This window comes from Glycine soja, chromosome 8, assembly GCF_004193775.1.
Source record: "Glycine soja cultivar W05 chromosome 8, ASM419377v2, whole genome shotgun sequence".
Lineage (NCBI taxonomy): Eukaryota > Viridiplantae > Streptophyta > Magnoliopsida > Fabales > Fabaceae > Glycine > Glycine soja.
The window spans coordinates 27,041,251-27,059,727 of NC_041009.1; the positions used below are offsets into that span (position 1 = coordinate 27,041,251).

The following is an 18,477-nucleotide window of genomic DNA, read 5'->3' on the forward strand; positions in this document are numbered from 1 at the left end:
GCTCCGGGTATCAGAATGACTATTATTATATATGTATTTGGGGTAGAAAAAAATTTCCCATACCATGGCAGCCGGCTGAGGTCTCTAGCTAGCCAAAATCACCTGTTTACTAGTTTTTTTTTCAAGTTTTATTGTTTTATTTTTCAAAATTTTCCTTAGGTAGTTTCCATAGTTAGACTTTGAATTTTTGTCTGAAAATTTTTGTGCCATCTTTTCATGATTTTAGGGTGTTTCTTACAAAATTTTAATTCATTTGGATGTCATTTAAGGGTAGCTTTAGTTCAAACCTACACTGTTACTTGCATAAGAAGGCAACTAGTTGTGCATGCTGAATATAGTGTATGACTAGAGGCAATCCATCTGACTTACAACCCTTTGATCCTGAGATAGATAGGGCATTTCGTAGATTAGTTAGGCATCATTTTGTACCTTTTGAGTATCCTGAGCATTCTGTTATTGGTGAGTCTAAGCATTTTGTGGTTGGTAATTTTGAACATCCTGATTTTTAGCATTATACTTTTGAACATTCTGGTTTTGAACATTCTGAGAACATGGCACAACCTCCACCCCATGAGAGGACTCTAAGGGAAATGGCTGCACCTGATTTCACCTACGAAAGCTTGTGCATCTCATACCCTGATGAGGATGTCCCATATGTTCTTAAAATTGGACTGATCCATTTGCTTCCAAAGTTTCATGGCCTTGCAGGTGAAGACCCGCACAAACATCTGAAAGAATTCCATATTGTCTGCTCCACCATGAAACCCCCAGATGTCTAGGAGGATCACATATTTCTGAAGGCTTTTCCTCATTTTTTAGAGGGAGTGGCAAAGGACTGGCTATATTACCTTGCTCCAAGGTTCATCACGAGCTGGGATGACCTCAAGAGAGTATTCTTAGAAAAAATTTTCCCTGCTTCCAGGACCACGACCATCAGAAAGGATATTTCAGGCATTAGGCAACTCAGTGGAGAGAGCCTATATGAATACTGGGAGAGATTTAAGAAACTATGTGCCAGTTGCCCTCACCACCAGATTTCTGAGCAGCTTCTTCTCCAATATTTTTATGAAGGACTCAGTAACATGGAGCGAAGTATGATAGATGTTTCCAGTGGTGGAGCCCTTGGAGACATGAACCCTACTGAAGCCTGAAATTTAATTTAGAAGATGGCTTCAAACTCCTAGCAATTTAGTGCTAGAAATGATGCTATTGTCATTAGAGGAATGCATGAAGTAGCCATGAATTGATCTTCATCAGCTGAGACTAAGAAGCTTGAAGGTAAACTAGATGCCTTAGTTAACCCGGTAACCCAACTGGCCATGAATCAAAAATCTGCACCTGTCACCAGATTCTGTGGTTTATGCTCCTCTACCGAGCACCACACAGACCTTTGCCCTTTTGTGCAGCAATCTGAAGCAATTGAACAGCCTAAAGCTTATGCTGCAAACATCAACAATAGACCTCCTCAACCTCAGCAGCAAAATCAGCCACAATAAAACAATTATGACCTCTCCAGCAACAGGTACAATCCCGGGTGGAGGAATCATCCCAACCTTAGATAGTCAAATCCTTCACAACAGCAGTAGCAACAACAACAACCTTATTTTCAGAATGCTACTGGTCCAAGTAGACCATACGTTGCTCCACCAATCCAGCATCAACAACAACAACAACAATAGCCCTAGAAATAGCAAACAGTTGAGGCTCCTCTACAACCTTCCCTTGAAGAACTTGTGAGACAAATGACTATGCAAAACATGCAGTTTCAACAAGAGACCAGAGCCTCCATTCATAGCTTAACTAATCAGATGGGACAATTGGCTACACAGTTAAATCAACAACAGTCCCAGAATTCTGACAGATTACCTTCTCAATCTGTCCAGAATCCCAAAATGTGAGTGCCATTACATTGAGATCGGGAAAGCAGTGTCAAGGACCTCAACCTGCAACATGTTCCTCATCCACAAATGAAGCTACCCAACCTCACTCTACTCCAAAAAAAGATGATGACAAAAATTTAAAGAGTAAGTTACCTAACAATTTCTATGCATGTGAATCTTCCACTGGTAATTCTGATTTACAGAAGCAACATATCCCTCTTCCATTCCCTCCAAGAGCAATTTCCAACAAAAAATGGAAGAGGCAGAGAAGCAGATCTTGGAAACATTTAGAAAAGTAGAGGTAAACATACCTCTACTAGATGCAATAAAGCAAATTCCAAGATATGCTAAATTCTTGAATGAGTTGTGCACTCATAAGCGGAAGCTTAAAGGAAGTGAAAGAATTAGTTTGGGCAGAAATGTCTCCGCATTGATTGGTAAATCTGTTCCCCAAATCCCTAAAAAATGTAAAGATCTAGGTACATTCAGCATACCTTGTATTATAGGGAACATTAAGTTTGACAATGCCATGCTAGATTTAGGAGCTTCTGTTAGTGTTATGCCTCTGTCTATTTTTAATTCTCTATCTCTTGGTCCTTTGCAGTCAACTAATGTGGTAATTCATTTAGCTAATAGAAGTGTTGCCTATCTTGCTGGTTTCATAGAGGACGTCTTAGTTAGAGTTGGTGAACTGATTTTCCCTGTTGATTTTTATATTTTGAATATGGAGGAAGGATTTTCTCAAGGATCAGTTCCCATCATTCTACGCAGACCTTTTATGAAAACTGCTAGAACAAAGATAGATGTTTATGCAGGCACACTATCTATGGAGTTTGGTGATATAACTGTTCATTTTAATATTCTTGATGCTATGCAACACCCATCTGAAGATCTTTATGTATTTCGTGCTGAAATAATTGACCATATTGTTGATGAATACATGACTGATCTTCATTCTAATCTGCATGCCTGTCACTCTTCATGCATTGAATCTGAATTTTTACTTGATCATATGTTTGAATTTGATGCTAAGAGTGAATCTGAAATTGATATTGATTACATGTATGGTGATGTTTTACCTTTTGAGATTGATTTTCTAGAGTCAGATAGAACAAATCATGTTTCAGGAAGTACACATACCTCTGACTTTCTTTATTAGGTACAGGCTGAGAAACCATCTCTTTCTACCATTATCCATCCGCCCACACCAGAATTGAAGCCTCTGCCATCAAATTTAAAATATGCTTACTTGGATGATAGCAAAAGTTTTCCAGTAATTATATCTGCCTCCCTTGCTGATGAGCAAAAGGAGAAGCTGTTATCAGTTCTCAAGAAGCATAAGAAGGCTATAGGCTGGACCCTGGCGGACATTCCAGGTATTAGCCCATCCACATGTATGCATTGGATAAATTTAGAGGATGGGGCTAAACCAGTAAGACAGTCATAGAGAAGACTCAACCCGGTGATTCTTGATGTAGTGAAGAAGGAGGTAACCAAGCTTTTTCAAGCTGGAATCATTTATCCTATCTCTGACAGCCAATGGGTGAGTTCCATCCAGGTAGTCCCGAAGAAAACCGGCCTCACCGTGATACAAAATGAGAAGGAGGAGTTGATTCCTACTTGGGTGCATAACAGTTGGAGAGTCTGCATCGACTATAGGAGGCTGAACCAGGTTACCAAAAAGGACCATTTCCCCCTGTTATTCATTGACTAGATGCTTGAACGCCTGGCAGGTAAATCTCACTACTGTTTCCTTGATGGTTTTTTTGGTTATATGCAAATCACTATTGCTCCTGAGGATCAGGAAAAGACCACATTCACCTGCCCCTTCGCCACTTTTGCCTATAGGAGGATGCCTTTCGGCCTGTGCAATGCCCCTAGCACCTTCCAGCGGTGCATGATCAGTATTTTTAGTGATATGCTGCAAACATTTATAATAGACCCCCTCAACAGCAAAACCAACAACAACAAAATAATTATGATCTTTCAAGCAACAGATACAATCCAGGTTGGAAGAATCATCCAAATCTAAGATGGGCAAGTCCTCCACAACAACAACAACCTGTCCCTCCTTTCCAAAATGTTGCTGGTCTAAGCGGACCATATGTTCCTCCTCCAATGCAGTAGTAGCAGCAACAACAAAGACAACAAGCAAATGAGGCCCCTTCTCAACCTTCCTTAGAGGAGTTAGTGAGACAAATGACCATCCAGAATATGCAATTTCAGCAAGAAATAAGAGCCTTCATTCAGAGTCTGACAAATCAGAGGGGGCAGATGGCTACTCAATTGAACCAAGCTCAGTCCCAAAATTCTGACAAATTGCCTTCACAAACTATGCAAAATCCAAAAAATGTGAGTGCCATCACCTTGAGGTCTGGCAAGCAAATTGGAGTGCCTCCACTAATAACAGCACCTACACCTGAACCTGTCAAGCTTCATTCTACACCTGAAAAAGAGGATGAGATAGTTGCACAAAAGAGAAAGCTTTCTGATCATGAGGGAGCTAACAAAAAATTTCATGCAGGTCGACCTTCTTCTAATAGTTCTGACTTGCAGCAGCCTCCTATCCCTCTTCCATTTCCACCTAGAGAAATTTCAAACAAAAAGATGGAAGAAGTGGATAAGGAGATCTTGGAGACCTTCAAGAAAGTGGAGGTGAACATACCTCTGCTAGATGCCCTCAAGCAAATTCCAAGATATGCCAAGTTTCTAAAAGAGTTGTGCACCCACAAAAGGAAGCTCAAAGGCAATGGAAGAATTAGCATGGGCAGAAATGTGTCAGCATTGATAGGTAAATTTGTTCCTCACATTCCTGAGAAATGTAAGGACCTAGGTACTTTTTGTATACCTTGCATTATTGGGAACAACAATTTTGAGAATGCCATGCTAGATCTAGGAGCATCAGTTAGTGTCATGCCTCTATCCATTTTCAATTCTTTATCTCTTGGACCTTTCCAATCTACAGAAGTGGTGATTCATTTGGCAAATAGAAGTGTTGCTTACCCTACAGGTTTCATAGAGGATGTGTTGGTTCAGGTTGGTGAACTTATTTTTCCTGCTGATTTTTATGTTCTTGATATGGAAGAGGGATTTTCCCGTGGTTCAGTTCCAATTATTTTAGGCAGGCCATTTATGAGAACAGCCCGAACCAAGATAAATGTTTATGCTGGCACATTGTCTATGGAATTTGGTGATATTGTTGTTCATTTTAACATTCTTGATGCCATGAAACATCCATCTAAGGATCATTCTATTTTTCATGCTGAGATACTTGATCAGATTGTTGATGATTATATGTTTTATTTTGATTCTCTTCACGGTAGGAAACATCCATTTTTATCTGATCTGCATATACAGGTTGAGGAACCTTCTTCTTCTCCTACCCTGGTTCCTCCCACTGTTCAGCCACCACCCACACCAGAGTTGAAGCCCTTACCAGCAAACCTCAAGTATGCTTACTTGGAGGACAAGGAAAAATTTCCAGTGATCATCTCTGCCTCCCTTGGTGCTGAGCAAGAGGAGAAGTTGTTGCTAGTGCTCAAGAAGCACAAGAAAGCCATTGGATGGACTTTAGCAGACATTCCTGGTATTAGCCCATCTACCTGCATGCATAGGATACTTTTAGAGGATGGAGCTAAGCCAGTGAGGCAGCCACAACGATGACTCAACCCCGTCATTCTAGATGTGGTGAAAAAGGAAGTGACCAAGCTCTTATAAGCTAGAATCATCTACCCCATTTTTGACATGCAGTGGGTGAGTCCAGTCCAAGTGGTTCCTAAGAAGATAGGCCTCACAGTGATCAAGAATGAGAGGGATGAGCTTATACCCACAAGAGTCTGCATTGATTATAGGAAGCTGAACTAGTTAACCAGAAAAGATCATTTTCCCCTGCCATTCATTGATCAAATGGTTGAGCGCTTGGCAGGTAAGTCTCATTACTGTTTTCTTCACGGTTTTTCTGGTTATTTACAAATTCATATTGCTCCTGAGGATCAAGAAAAGACCACATTCACTTGTCCGTTTGACACTTTTGCCTATAGTAGGATGCCTTTTGGCCTATGCAGCGCCCCTGGTACCTTCCAGCAGTGTATGTTTAGCATTTTCAGTAATTTTTTAGAGAGTTGCATAGAGGTGTTTATCGATGATTTTACTGTTTATGGATCCTTTTTTGAAGCATGTTTGGATAGTCTGGATAAAGTTCTTAATAGATACATTGAAACTAACCTTGTGCTGAATTTTGAAAAATGTCACTTCATGGTAGAACAAGGTATAATTTTAAGGCATATAATTTCCTGTAAGGGCATAGAGGTAGACCCTGCAAAGATAACTGTTATTTCACAATTATAGGCGCTTTATCAAGGATTTTAGCAAAGTGTCCCTCCCACTATCCAGTCTGCTGCAAAAGGAGGTGGAGTTTGATTTTGATGACCGATGCAAAGAGGCTTTTGATTGCCTCAAGAGTGTGGTGACTACCACCCCTATCATTCAGGCACCTGATTGGATAGCCCTATTTGAGCTGATGTGTGATGCATCCAATTATTCATTGGGGGCTATCCTTGCTCAAAAGATTGACAAGTTGCCTTGGGTGATTTACTACACCTCCAGAACTTTGGATGCTGCCCAAGCAAATTACACTACCACAGAGAAAGAGCTATTAGCGATTGTTTTTGCTCTTGTGCAATTTCGTTCATATTTGCTTGGTACTCGTGTTTTTGTTTATACTGACCATGCAGCTTTGAAGTACCTGTTGAAGAAGGTTGAATCAAAGCCTAGATTGATCAGGTGGAAGCTTTGACTCCAAGAGTTTGATTTGGAGATCCGTGATCGGAGCGGTGCGCAGAACCTCGTGGCTGACCACCTGAGTAGGATTGAGCGTGCGTCTGAGGACTCACCTATTTGGGATAATTTTCCAGATGACCATTTGTACATTCTGTATAAGATTTTTGATTCCTTCCCCACTCCTTGGTTTACTAATATTGTGAATTATTTGGTTGCTTCTGTTTTTCCTCCCTTAGCATCTAAAGCTCAAACTGATAAAATTAAGAGTGATGCGAAGCATTATATTTAGGATGACCCCTATTTGTGGAAGTTGTGCAGGGACTAGGTTATTAGGAGATGTATTCCAGACCATGAGATTGACTTGGTCCTGCAATTCTGTCATTTTTCCGCACCAGGTGGCCATCTTGGCATACAGAGGACAGCTCGCAAGGTGCTTGACTGTGGTTTCTATTGGCCCACCATCTTCAAGGATGCGTGGAAAATCTGTAGCACTTGTGATCCTTGTCAGAGAGCAGGCGACTCACTTTCATGGAGACAGCAAATGCCTCAACAACCCATGTTGTTCTGTGAGGTGTTTGATGTATGGGGTATAGACTTTATGGGGCCTTTCCCTATCTCTTTTGGTTTTGTTTATATTCTCCTTGATGTTGATTATGTTTCAAAATGGGTGGAAGCCAAACCCACCAGAACTAACGATGTTAAGGTTGTTATAGATTTTGTTAGATCTAATTTGTTTTGCAGGTTTGGAGTCCCTAGAGCCATCGTTAGTGATCACCAATTTTTGTAACAGATCCATGTATGCCTTGCTAAAAAATTATGGGGTCGTGCACAGAATTTCCACACCTTACCAACCCCAAACTAATGGGCAGGCTGAGATTTCAAACAGGGAGATAAAAAGAATCTTAGAGAAGATTGTGCAACCGAACAGAAAGGATTGGAGCACCAGGTTGGATGATGCTCTTCGGGCGCATAGGACTGCCTACAAAGCACCCATAGGAATGTCTCCTTATCGGGTTGTCTTTGGCAAGCCATGTCATCTTCTTGTTGTGATACAACACAAGGCCTACTGGGCTGTAAAGACCTGCAACTTCTCTATTGATCAGGCTGGAGAGGAAATGAAGTTGCAACTAAGTGAGCTAGATGAGATCCGTTTAGAAGCCTATGAGAATTCCAAATTCTACAAGGAGAAGACCAAGAAGTTCCATGATAGTTTGATAGCTAAGAAGGACTTCGTGGTTGGACATAAATTTTTATTGTATAACTCTAGGCTCGGACTCATGAGTGGTAAGTTGAGGTCAAAGTGGATAGGTCCTTTTGTGGTGACTAATTTTTTTCCTTATGGTACAGTTGAGATCAAAAGTGAATCCACAGATAAGAGCTTGAAGGTCAATGGACACCGGCGGAAACCCTTCCTCACAAATCCCTCCTTAGTGGATGTAGTGGTGGAGGAGACCTCCTTACTTCACCCTACTTCTCTTCCGCCATGACTTTGGGAGTTTTCTTTTTCTATCTCCTTCTTTACTTTTATTGCACTTGTCCAAATTTATTGATTGTTTTGATTGCTCATGATCTTATGATTGTGCTACATTGAGGACAATGTGTTGTTTAAGTGTGGGGGGGAGATTGTTCTTTTTTGTTCTTTATTTGGGGTTTTCTAGGTTAATTTTGTTATTTTGGTTTTATGTTTTGTGTACAACATTGCATGTTTCTCTTTGAATTTTGGGTTATGTATAGGTAATGAGTAATTATTTTTGAAATAGGAGTTTCTTGGCATTTTGTGAATTGAAATCCTTGTTTTTTCTCTGCATTTCAAGTTAGTTTTGAATGGTCGAATTGAAAGTGATAGATTTACCCTTGGTGAGATTTTAAGCCATCAACATCTATTTTATTTAGTGTGTTTTGCCCCATTGAGTGCTTGCACAATAGCCTTGGCTTGACTCCTATTGATACTTCTTGCTTCACATGCATGTTGGGAGATGATTTAGGCATTTTATTCTTATAAGCCTCTAGCCAAATGAGCCTACCTTGAATTAATTCCTTTGATAGCCCCTTTGAGCCTATGTTCCCCTTTCTTTGTTTTGAAGCTCATTACAAGCCTTAAGTGAAAAACCATGATCTCACCCTACCCTTAAGAAATTTTGGAGCTTTGGAATTGTTTTAGGAATAATTGTGGGGGGGTATGTTTCATTGGATGATATGCTTTTGTTGGCCATGCTTGATGATGTATTTTGGCAATGCTTGATGTATATACATATATTGCCTAATTGTTGCTTTATTTTTCAAATGCTACTATTCACGTTAAAAAAAAATAGAAAAAGAATGAAGTTGAATAAATGAGGTCTTGGCCTGAAGACTTGGATTGGTTTGAGGACTTGGTTGATTTTGTTTTGGGTTTACTTTTTATGCTTAATTCTTTATTCTTAATTTTGGTTTTGGGTTTACTACTTTTACTTAGTTTCCACTTATTCCCCGTTGCTCCTCTATTCCTTTGGGTTTTAGTTACTTATCCCATACTTTCCTCTACCTTGTCCTTGGGCACATTACAACTTTAAAAGACCTTTTGATCCTTATGTGTATGTGTTTGGCGAGTTTGGTTGTCAATTTCAGATTTTTGCCTAGTCTATGTGGTGTTTGTTTTTCATGGGTGCTTTGAGAGTAAACAGTAGCCTAGACATTTGTGAGATAGAGTGCATATCTTGTTAGGCTTTATCACTTTTCATTCAATTCTTGAGCTGATTGACTATCTTGCCATGTTAGAGGTGCTTGGATGATTTTCATAACTGCCTTGATTCTTTAACTCTTTACGTGTTGGATGTTACCCATTCCTTTCATTCATTGAGATTCAATGAGAAATATGTAAATGTTTTTGTGTTTGTTTGTCTTTCTTTAATGTCTCTGGATTTGTTCCTTCCTTTACTTTTTGATTTTGCCCAGGAGTGCAAAAGGCTAAGTGTGGGGGGATTTGATGTGTCATTATTTTCTCTTATTTCTTAACCCTTTTTGTCACCATTTTATTTACTTATTAACCTTAATTGTCAAATTAACTATGCAGTTTTATCATTTGGGTCTACTTGACTAATTTTGTGTTTTTAATTTAATTTCAGGAGAATTATAAGCAATTAGGCTTGGATCCGAAATTGGGTTGAACCGGTTTGGACTTGAAGAGAGCAGACAATTTTATTTTATCCAATTTTATTTTATTTGGGCCAGTTTTACTTTATTTTGTTTTTGGGCTTGGACTTAAAGAAGAATTGAAAACTTTGGGGCTGGGGACATATATAACAGCACCAGGGTTTTAGTAGAGGGAGACTGGTTTTTGGGATAGGAGAATTTTAGAGTTTTGCAATTCCAGTTTTTACTGTTCACGTGCGCTGTTCACGTATAATAGAATTTTGCTTTTCAATTCTGCCTTTGATTTCATTTTCGTTTCTGCTGATTAATTGAAGGCTAAGTCTCCAACGTTGTTTTCTCTTGAGGATCAAGCACAACTCTCTCTGAGGTTTTGTTATTACTATTGAATTCTGATAAGTTTTTCCTCTTCACCAATTGATCTGTATTTGTTGCTATTAACCATGCATGCTTCATGCTAGATTAATTGTCTCTGCGCTTAATTTACGTTCATGCTTAATGGACATGTGAGAGGGATTAATTGGTGTATGTGTTGGTTAATCACATAATGACAGCCTTAGGTTAATTTTCGCTTAGTAGATTAATTTCGGGTTGGATTAAGTGGTTGAACAGATTAGGGATAAATTCTTGTAACCTAGGATAAGAGACTTGCTTTTGAATCAAGGGGAAACAACACATTTTAGTTCAATTATTTCTTTAATTCAAATTACTTGCTATTTAAATTACAAAAACAAACACCCCCCGCCCAATTTGTTACTATTTTACTATTATATGTTATGAATGTTTGGTTGATCATTGCTCATTGGGAGTGTAGATGCAATTGCCTTTGGTGTTTTGATGATGATCATGATGATATGATGCAATTGATGCAAATGGGCTTTTCAAGATTAAATTCAAGACAATACTTCAAGATTACAAGTCATAACATCAAGATGATCACTAGTATATTAGGAAGGGAATTCCTAATTGAATTGGCAAAAGGTTTGGCCAAGTAATTTAAATTCAAAAGTGTTTTTCAAAGGATTTACTCTCTGGTAATCGATTACCAGTGGCCAAATATGTTTTACAACAGCTACTAAAATTTGAATTTAAATTTTAGACTGTGTAATCGATTACACAATTTTGGTAATCGATTACCAGCAGTTAATAAACGTTTTAATTCAAATTTTAAAAGCTGTAATCGATTACACAATTCCTGTAATTGATTACCAGACAAGATTTTCAGAAAAATCTTTCTAAGAGTCACAACTTCTCTAAGGGCTTTTTCATGACCACCAATGGTCTATATATATGTGACTTATAACACGAATTTGCTCGGAGTTTTTCAGAACAAAAGTGTTTGTCCTCTCAAAGAGCAAAATCATTTTATCCTCTTAAGAATTCCTTGGCCAATTCAATTGCAATTCATTAAGGAATTATTTGAGTGCTCAATTCATTAAGGGTGTGGCCGAACCAGTATAAATCTGAGTTTGCACTTTCTCTTCTCTTAAACTCCTTTGTTTATTATTGCTTTATATTCATATTCAAAATTTTTTTATTTGAATTAATATTTAAGAAGTTCATTGTTAAGGGATTTTATAACTTGAATAAAAAGTGAAATAGATTTTTAATTGGGTAAGTAGTTTGGAATATCTTAATTCAACCCCCCCTTCTTAAGATATCTGAGGCCACTTGTCTAACAAGTGGTATCAGAGCTTCATTCTTGTATAAAGTTTAGAAGCTTCAAGAAAAAGATGGCCTTAGCAAACTCCTTATTTCCAGAAGGGAATTCTGTCAATAGACCTCCAATCTTTAATGGAGAGGGTTACCATTACTGGAAAACCCGAATGCAAATTTTTATTGAGGCAATAGACCTAAATATTTGGGAAGCCATAGAAATAGGGCCTTATATACCCACCACAGTAGAAAGAATTACAATAGATGGCAATTCATCAAGTGAAAGTATAACTATAGAAAAACCTAGAGATAGATGGTCTGAAGAGGATAGAAAACGAGTACAATACAATTTAAAAGCCAAAAACATAATAACATCTGCCCTGTGAATGGATGAATATTTCAGGGTTTCAAATTGTAAGAGTGCTAAGGAAATGTGGGACACTCTTCGATTAACACATGAAGGAACTACATATGTTAAAAGATCTAGGATAAATGCACTAACTCATGAGTATGAATTATTTAGAATGAATGCAAATGAAAATATTCAAAGAATGCAAGAGAGATTTACACATATAGTAAATCATCTAGCAGCCTTAGGAAAAGAATTTCAAAATGAGGATCTCATAAACAAGGTGTTAAGATGTTTAAGTAGAGAATGGCAACCCAAAGTAACGGCCATTACTGAATCAAGAGATTTGTCTAACATGTCCCTTGCCACTTTATTTGGAAAGTTGCAGGAACACGAGATGGAATTATTGAGATTAAACCAACATGAAGAAAATGACAAGAAAAAGAAAGGAATTGCTCTTAAATCATCATCCTCAATTCAAGAAGAAAGTGATCAGGAAAATGATCCAGATGATGATGATGATCTAAGTCTTTTTGTAAAAAGATTCAACAAGTTTCTTAAAGTAAGAGGAAATCAGAGGCGACCCAATTTTAAATCAAAGAGAAGGACAGAAACTTCATCCTCTACTTTAAAATGCTTTGAATGTAATCAACCTGGACATCTGAGGGTTGATTGTCCCATCTTCAAGGAAAAGATGGAGAAATCTGAAAAGAAAAATCTTAGTGAAAAGAAACTGAAGAAAGCATACATCACATGGGATGAAAATGATATGGAATGTTCTGAAGATTCAGAAAATGAAGAGATAAATCTCTGCCTTATGGCTAAAAGTTACGAAAGTGATGAAGAGGTAACATCTTCAAATAACTTATCTATTTCTTTTGATGAATTGCAAGAAGCATTTGCTGATCTGCATAAAGAGTCAATTAAACTTGCAAAATTAGTTTCATCTTCAAAGAAAACAATTTCAAATTTAGAAAATGAAATCTCAAAATTAAACAGAATTAGATCATCTTAGAAATGAAGTCTCAATTTCTAAAACAAATGAAAAAGTTAATATCTCCACTATTTCTGACAAGAAAATATCAGATCCTTGTAGTTGTTGTGAAAAATATGAAAAAGAAATTAAAGACTTGAAAAATTCACTTGCTAAATTTTCTTATTGTAAAAATAATTTAGATGTCATATTAAGTAAACAAAGATATGTTTCCAATAAGAATGGACTAGGGTATAAATCTGAAAAACAACAAAAGTTTCATAAAAACTTTTCTACTTCCACACGAAAATGTAATTATATCACTTGTTTTTACTGTGGAAGAAGAGGACGTGGCATATCAACTTGCTACTTCAAGAAAAATTACAGCAACATTAAAATGATATGGGTCCCAAAAGGATCCTCAGTTTATACTAACATGCAAGGACCCAATAAATTTTGGGTACCTAAGTCAAAAACTTAATTATGTAGGTGTGTTTGAGGAAGAAGTGGTACATAGATAGCGGATGCTCAAAACATATGACTGGAGATGCATCAAATTTTACACATATCTCTCCAATGAAAAGCGGGCATGTAACATATGGTGACAACAACAAAGGTAGAATCCTTGGAGTTGGTAAAATAGGTACAAATTCTTCAAACTCCATTGAAAATGTTCTACTTGTTGAAGGCCTTAAGCACAGCCTGCTTAGCGTTAGTCAATTATGCGACAAAAGCTATCTAGTATCATTTGATTCTCAAAAATGTCTTATAGAACATAAGCATGACATTAATATAAAGCATGTAGGACATAGAGTCAATAATGTTTACATGATAGATTTAAGCATAAAACTAGAAAACAATCATTGCTTTCTTAGCAAAGATGATGATCCATGGTTATGGCATAAAAGAATTGCTCACATAAACATGGATCACTTAAATAAATTAATTTCAAAAGATTTAGTAGTTGGTTTGCCTAAATTGAAATTTGAAAAAGATAAATTATGTGATGCATGTCAAAAGGGCAAACAAACAAGGGTCTCATTCAAACCTAAAAATGTTGTTTCAACCACTCAACCTTTACAGTTATTGCATATGGATTTATTTGGTCCATCTAGAACCATGAGTTTTGGAGGAAATTACTATGCCCTAGTTATAGTTGATGATTTCTCTAGATATACTTGGACATTATTTATTACACATAAAAGTGATGCATTCCAAGCATTTAGAAAACCTGCTAAAGTCATACAAAACAAGAAAAATCTTAAGATGGCATCCATTAGAAGTGATCATGGGGGTGAGTTTGAAAACAAAGATTTCGAATTATTCTGTGATGAACATGGTATTGAACACAATTTTTCTGCACCTAGAACCCTTCAACAAAATGGAGTTGTTGAGAGGAAAAATAGGTCATTGGAAGAAATTGCTAGAACTTTATTAAATGATACTTCTCTTCCAAAGTATTTTTGGGCTGAAGCGGTCAATACTGCATGTTACATCATTAATAGGGCCTTAATAAGACCCATTTTAACGAAAACCCCATATGAGTTATATAATGGTAGAAAACCTAATATTTCTCATCTACATGTTTTTGGTTGCAAATGCTTTGTGCTCAATAATGGTAAAGATAATCTAGGAAAATTTGATGCAAAATTTGATGAAGGTATTTTTCTTGGATATTCATTACAAAGCAAAGCATATAGGGTATATAATAAAATAACTATGAATATCGAGGAATCCATTCATGTTACCTTTGATGAATCTAATGCTATCTTGTCAAGAAAGAATATGCTAGATGATATTGCAGATTCGTTAGAACATATGAATATTGATGAACAAGATTCAAAAGGAAATGATAAAGGAAACAATGAAGATCCTCCAGTAGAAGTCAAATCCAATGATGAACTTCCAAGAGAATGGAAAGCGTCAAGAGATCATCCCCTCGATAACATCATTTGTGATATCTCAAAAGGGGTAACAACTAGACATTCTCTTAAAGACTTATGCAATAATATGGCTTTTGTATCTATGATTGAACCTAAAAATATAAAAGAAGCCATAATAGATGATAACTGGATCATTGCCATGCAAGAAGAATTGAACCAATTTGAAAGAAACAATGTGTGGAAATTAGTAGAAAAACCTGAAAATTATCCTGTCACAGGAACAAAATGGGTTTTTAGAAATAAATTAGATGAACATGGTATAATTATTAGAAATAAAGCCAGGTTAGTAGCAAAAGGGTATAATCAAGAAGAAGGAATAGACTATGAAGAAACATATGCTCCTGTTGCAAGATTAGAAGCCATTAGAATGCTCTTGGCATATGCATCCATAATGGATTTTAAACTTTATCAAATGGATGTTAAGAGTGCTTTTCTAAATGGCTTAATTCAAGAAGAGGTATATGTTGAACAACCCCCTGGTTTTGAAATTCCGGATAAACCAAATCATGTTTATAAATTACAAAAGGCTCTTTATGGTTTGAAACAAGCCCCTAGGGCGTGGTATGAACGCTTAAGCAATTTTCTTCTAGAAAAAGAATTCTCTAGAGGTAAAGTGGATATAGGAGTAAGTTAGCATACGACACCGGGATTGGGGTGAATTCTACAGGCTTCTTTTCCGGAAAATTCCTTCCTTGGTTGGTGTTTTGGTTTGTGTTAAGGGTGGTGTTTGGTATCAGATATGCAGCAGACGGGTTTTGTGGCTGATTTAGGGGTGGCCTTTGTGGATGATTAGGTGTTCTTGGCTGATAGGGTGGTGGGTAATAAGAAGGGTTGATATTGACTGAGTATTGATATTGTTAAGCTGATAGGAAATTTGGCCATGTAGGAATGACAGTCACAACATGGGTTCCTCCCTTATTCCTATTCTCTCCATATGCCCCAGGCTTCCTATTCATCAAAGCAGGATAATCAAATTTGCCTCTTCTCAAACCCACTTCGATCCTTTTGCTAGTGAACATTAAATCAGCAAAGCTTGAAGGCATGTAACCCACCATCTTCTCATAGTAGAACACTGGTAACGTGTCTTCTATCTTTGTTATCATCTCTCTCTCCATCATTGGGGGTGCTACTTGAGCTACTAGATCCCTCCACCTTTGGGTGTATTCCTTGAAAGATTCATGCTCCCAATTAAAGATGTTCTGTAGTTGCATTCTATCCGGAGCCATATCAAAATTGTACTGATACTGCGAAATGAAGGCAACCATTAGGTCTTTCTAGGAACGGACCCGAGAAGACTCCTGATTGGTGTACTAGGTGATGGTTGCCCCAGTAAGACTTTCTTGGAAGAAGTGCATAAATTTTTTTTTCATCTTTTGCATATGCCCCCATTTTCATGCAGTACATCTTCAAGTAATTCTTGGGGCAAGTAGTCCCCTTGTACTAATCGATGTTCGACACCTTGAACTTCGGAGGAATGACCACGTCAGGCACTAGGCACAACTCTGCCATGTCAGCAAAGGCATAATTTTTGCCTCCTTCAAGGACCCTTAGCCTTTCCTCTATATGATCCAATTTCTCCCTTTCCACCATAGCAGGAGGGACTCTTCCCACCGCAAAATGTAAGGGTTGTGGTTGTGGGCGATACTGAGGGCCCCCCAAAGTGTTTGGCAAGGGTACACCACCAAATGCTTGCCACTCAGTAGCATATCCGAGGCAAGGCTCAGAGTCGTCTAGAGTGTGGTCTTGGGGTACTTCATGTGTCTCCCCCATGGGTTGACGGACCTATGCCTGACCAGATTGGGGTTGTTGACTCTCAATGAGTATAGGAGTGGATTTATTGACATTCTTATTGGGAGGGTGTGCAACATTGGGTGTTGTATAGTTGGGAGGCAAGCCATATGGTGGGAAGGAATGCTTGTTCTGAACATGCACAAAATGGGGGCTGCCTGTACTTCCTAACACTTCGCCTCCCTGCCCTACCATATGCGAGACTAGAGGATTTACTTGATTGAGGCTAGATGGCTGAGTCGGATCCACCTCAGTGATGGTACTTGCGGCAATGATTGTAGCCATGTTGACCTCCATCATTTTTCTCATACTCATCATGGCCTCCATGTCAGCCTTCATCTGCTCTTGCACCTCCTCTATTCCACTCATTACTCTAGCTCTGGCATGTGTTCGGTAAGGGCACCATAAAGTGCGTTCTTTCCTTATGATTACAATGATTACGGTTCTAATTTCAAGGAAAGAATGCAGTGAGCAATGCATCCAAATGTGAAAAGAAAAATAAGCATGGATTTGTAGAAGCAAGCTTCATGAGGATGAGTCAAGTTGATTCAAGTAGTTTTGATAATGAAAAAGATGATGACAAAAAGCCCAAAGAATGATTTCAAGATTGAGTCAACAAATTCAAGATCAAGTTTCATGAGAAGAAATCAAGAAGATTCAAGAATCAAGAGAAGTTTGATTTCAAGATTCAAAAGAAGATGAATTCAAGATTCAAGAGAAGAAATCAAGAAGACTTCATAAGGGAAGTATTGAAAAGATTTTTCAAAAACAAACATAGCACAGTTTTGTTTTTCAAAAGAGTTTTTCTCAAAATTTTCTAAATTACCAGAGTTTTTACTCTCTCGTAATCGATTACCAATTTCCTGTAATTGATTACCAGTGGCAAAGTTTGATTTCAAAAGTTTTTCAACTAAATTTGCAACGTTCCAATTGATTTCAAAATGGTGTAATCGATTACAAGATATTCGTAATCGATTACCAATGTATTTGAACGTTAAAATTCAAAATCAATTGTGAAGAGACATATCCTTTCATAAAAAGCTTTGTGTAATCGATTACATGGTTTTGGTAATCAATTACCAGTGACAAGTTTTGAATAAAAATCAAAAGATGTAACTCTTCCAATGGTTTTCAGTTTTTCTCAAGATCATAACTCTTCCAATGGTTTTCTTGACCAGACATGAAGAGTCTATAAAAGCAAGACCTTGACTTGCATTTAAGAACAACTTTTCACATATTCTTTTACAACCTTTAAATCTCTTTGAACATCTTTTTAAACTTCTTCTTCTTCTTCTTCCTTTGCCAAAAGCTTTCTGAGTTTTCTGGTTTCCAAACCTTGTTCTTTCACAGAATACAAAAGTGTGCTATATCTTTTCATTCTCTTCTCCCTTTGCCAAAAAGAATTCGCCAAGGACTAACCGCCTGAATTCTTTTTGTGTCTCTCTTCTCCCATTTCCAAAAGAACAAAGGACTAACCGCATAAATTCTTTTGTGTCTCCCTTCTCCCTTGTCAAAGAATTCAAAATGACACAGTTTGAGAATTCTTTCGATTATTCCCTTTCCCATAGACAAAAGATTTCAAAGGACTAACTGCCTGAGATATCTTTTGTTTCCCCTTCACAAAGTTTCAAGGGACTAACCGCCTGAGAACTTTGTCTTAACACATTGGAGTGTACATCCTTTGTGGTACAAGTAAAGGGTACATCTATTCTAACATTGGAGTGTACATCCTTTCAAGGGACTAACCGTAATTTACATTGGAGTGTAAATTATTTAGCTCAATCATGTGTTGGTAGTAGCCAAAGAAGCTATGTAAACTCGATCCATCTTCTGTCCCAACTTTTGCAGGCTGGTTACTTCCATACTTGACCTTGACTTAATGAAACCCTTTTCTTAAAAGCATGTGCTTGGTTTGACCCCATAATCCAAGGAATAGAAATTTTGAGTGTTAATACTTTGATAACATATCATAGAGATGAA

The 18,477-nt window shown here is 37.5% G+C and overlaps 1 non-coding gene across 1 annotated transcript; it reads right to left on the bottom strand.

Annotated features, from left to right (window-relative positions):
* Positions 1–929: 929 nt before the first annotated feature.
* On the bottom strand, positions 930–1,036 carry LOC114424772. The gene has a single exon (XR_003669073.1). It is a non-coding gene; the product is annotated as a small nucleolar RNA R71 (small nucleolar RNA).
* Between the last annotated feature and the right edge of the window lie 17,441 nt (positions 1,037–18,477).